We start from the raw sequence: 4,151 nt of genomic DNA, 5'->3' as shown, positions 1-4,151 counted from the left end.
CTTCCTAAGAGAATGGTCCTTGACTTTGTCCACATCTACTTTTGTGAAATGATCTGGTAGGGTGAAATGTTCCATGAGCGTTTCCCGAAGCAAATGTTTTTGTCTGTCGTCGACAAAAGTAACTCCTGGACGTGGCTTTGATGGCTCTCTCCATTCTTGAAGGGAGATCGGGAGTAGGTCCTTCACAAGAACTCCGCATTGACGAACGAACTTGTCTGCAATCTTCTTAGGCGCGAATGGTTCACCATTAGGTTTGATTGCCTCGATATTGTACTTTACGCCCTCCTTCAACTTTTTGTTCGGGCCTCGTTTCGTCCTGTTGCCTGAAGATTTGCTCGATCTGGATGGCTGGAAGAAGAAAGATCAATTCGTTAATATATCTTCAAGTCATTTAAAACATGTGATGATCACCAGATGCCTGCTTATATAAATATATATACCTCGCTGGTCTTTGTTGTTTCAAGATCAACATTTTCTTCGTCATATTCATAGTTCACGGCTTCATCAATTCGGTCGTCGCGATCGAATATCATATCACCCTCCCCGGTGTTGTTTAGATATTCGGAGCCGTCATAATCTTCTTCATTCTGATCATCATCTGGCCCGCGAGGATTGCGTATGATATTGAACAGGGCCTCTTCTCCCTCTCTGCCGGTATTGTCCGCCATAGGTTTTGTTTAACTAATCCAAAAGAAATATATTCAAATTACAATGCATGGATGCAATCAATTAATAAGGAAAAACTGAATCAATCATAGTACATAATAAGCATCATCGAATATAATCTCGAATACATCGTCTTGAATAATAGATATAATCTCGAATACATCGTCTCGAATAATAGATATAATCTCGAATACATCGTCTCGAATAATAGATATAATCTCGAATACATCGTCTCGAATAATATATAATCTCGAATACATCGTCTCGAATATTATATATCGAGTACATCACTGGCTAGGTAGCTAATAAAGATCGAATACTACAAAAGAATCTAGGACACTCGCGGTTCCTTCGGCGCGGGCGGTGGACACCCAAAGAGAAGGAACCCTCACATGATCATAGCTGAAGTGAGATCCCTGAAGAAACTGCCAGGTATTGGAGAACCTGCCGCCCTCTAACGCAACCATGTAGCGATGGACGTGCTCGTCCTCCTCCCTGACATGGCGACGTACCTCCTCCGGCGGGGCTGGCTCCCTCCGCACCGAAACTGGCCCACGCGAACGCCACCAAACGAGATCAGGGTCGACGACGGGACCCGGGGCCGGGTTCCTCATCAAGCGGCGCGCCCCTCCAGGCAGCACCTCCCAGTGCCAGCCCGGCGGAGCCCAGTCCCGGACATGGGTCAGCCGGACGTCGTCGCGGACGGGTCGACGGCAAGGATGCGGGCCAGGCATCGTCCAGAACAAATACTAGCTATATGCCCGCAAAAAGTAACATTTTTTTAATGATTGGATTTTGATAACTAAAATTTCTAACATTTCTATATAACTAACATTCCTATAACATTTCTAACAATGCTATATAACTAACATTTCTATAACATTTCTAATATTTCTATAACTAAAAAACAGAAAAATTTCTAACAATTCTAACTATTTTATAACTATTTCTACAACTAAAAAATAGAAAAATTTCTAACAATTCTAACATTTCTATAACATTTCTAACATTTATAACTAACTATGTGTGTGTGTGTGCTCACCGGCGAGGCGAGAGGTGACGGGGGGTGGCGACGTGGACGGCGACGGGCGCGGCGACGACGGGGATGGCGACAACGGGGACAGGGATGGGGCGGCGACGATGGGGACGGGCTGGGGCGGCAACAACGGGGACGGGGCAGCGATGACGGGGACGGGGACGACACGGGACGGGCCGGGACGGCGCGGCGGTGACGACGGGGACGGGGACGACGGGGCGGCGACGATGGGGACGGGGGCGGCGACGAGGGTTATGGAGACGGGGGCGGTGGGCGACGGGGCAGAGGAGAAGAAGCAGAGGAGAAACTGAAATTTTTGAAGTGTTTAGTTATATAGGATGGACCTTTAGTACCGGTTGGAGCCACCAACCGGTACTAAAGGCCTGTTTTGGCCAGGCCAAGCGGCGGGAACCGCACCCCCTTTAGTGCCAGGTGGTGGCTCCAACCGGTACTAAAGGCCCCACCTTTAGTACCGGTTGGTGCTACCACCCGACACTAAAGGGGGTGCGCTGGCGCAGGTCCGGTGCGAAATGTTTAGTCCCACCTCGCTAGCCGAGGGGCGTCCGCACTGGTTTATAAGCCCCAGTGCGGTAGCTCCCTCGAGCTCCTCTCCAAAGCAGGCTTACTGGGCCTAAATGTTCTGTACTGCCCTGTGGGCCTACTGGGCCTTTGCGGGCTTGCATCCTGGCCCAACAACAGGTTGGGTTTCTAGTCGTATGCAGGCCGCTGTGGCGCAGTAGGTGGGCTTTTTTTCTTATTTTTTTGCTTTATTTATTTTTGTTTGAGTTGTTTTTTTGCTGTATTTAGAGTTTCTTTGTGAATATTTTTGCTTTAGGTACAAAAAATTACAAACTTTCTGTTAGTACCGGTAGTTTACAAATTTGAATAGTTTAAATTTTGATTTATTTGAAATTTGTGTGAATCACTAGCTTGTGAATAACTTAACTTTGAGAATAGATTTTTCAGTGATTCTTTTTTCTTATGTTTAATATTAGTGTGTTTTATCATTATATTCAATTTGGTAATGCTTAGGTTATTTAAAAAAATGAAATGCCTTTTGTAACGGATGAGTTTTCGTCCGAAACCGTGATACTTCGAAAGAGATTGTCCATTTAGTACACGAAGTGCATCCAGTTTTTGCGGTAACCCTCTCTACTTTTTTGCACATGCTATGTGGGTGAAATTATGATACCATGCCAACTTTCAACCTTTTCTGAGTTCATTTGAAATGCTTTTCAATTTCAGGGTCATTTAGCTTAAAAAAATCAGTAAAGGCATGACAGAATTTGTTTGCACATAAAATTTCTTCGCGTTTCAAATGCCAAAACACATAACTACCCTAACTATTACAGAGATTCCCTCCTGGGTGTGAAACACAGAAGAAAGTGATTATAGTGAAGCCGATCACATCCCAGATCTTTGGGTGTGAAACTTTTTCTTCGCGTGTGTCCCTTTGCGCCGTAACCATGGAAAATCTTCATCATTTAACGGGATGCTTGGGTCAATATTCACTGTGAATGGAGCAATTTCATCAAACTTTTCATAATCTTCTGACATGTCTGTCTTGTCATCCACTCCCACGATGTTTCTCTTCCCAGAAAGAACTATGTGCCGCTTTGGCTCATCGTACGATGCATTCCCTTCCTTATCTTTTCTTTTTCTTGGTTTGGTAGACATGTCCTTCACATAGAAAACCTGTGCCACATCATTGGCTAGGACGAATGGTTCGTCTGCATACGCAAGATTGTTGAGATCCACTGTTGTCATTCCGTACTGCGGGTCTTCCGTTACCCCGCCTCGTGTCATATTGACCCATTTGCACCGAAACAAAGGGACCTTCAAACCACGTCGATAGTCAAGTTCCCATATGTCCTGTATATAACCATAATATGTTTCCTTTCCTGTCTTGGTTTCTGCATCAAAGCGGACACCACTGTTTTGGTTGGTGCTCTTCTTATCTTGGGCGATCGTGTAAAATGTATTACCATTTATCTCGTACCCTTTGAAAGTCATTATATTCGAAGATGGTAACTGGGACAACAAGTACAGGTCATCTTCAATAGAGGTGTCATGCATGGTACGTGTCTGCAACCAGCTGGCGAAACTCCTGGTTTGTTCACGTGTAATCCAGTCATCAGACCGCTCCGGGTGTTTGGAGCGTAGCAAATTCTTGTGTTCATCCATATACGGAGCCACCAAGGCGGAATTCTGTAGAACTGTGTAGTGTGCTTCAGTGAGAGAATGTCCGTCCATACATATTATTTGTTCCCCTCCTAGCGTGCCTTTTCCATCCAGTCTGCCCTTATGCCGCGATTCAGGAACACCAATCGGCTTAAGGTCAGGAATAAAGTCAATACAAAACTCAATGACCTCCTCATTTTCATGGCCCTTGGAGATGCTTCCTTCTGGCCTAGCACGGTTATGAACATATTTCTTTAAGACTCCCATG

The sequence above is a fragment of the Triticum urartu genome, chromosome 1A (genome assembly GCF_056163025.1).
Source record: "Triticum urartu cultivar PI428250 chromosome 1A, HENAU_Tu73, whole genome shotgun sequence".
Taxonomy (NCBI): Eukaryota; Viridiplantae; Streptophyta; class Magnoliopsida; order Poales; family Poaceae; genus Triticum; species Triticum urartu.
This window is presented reverse-complemented; position numbering follows the sequence as displayed.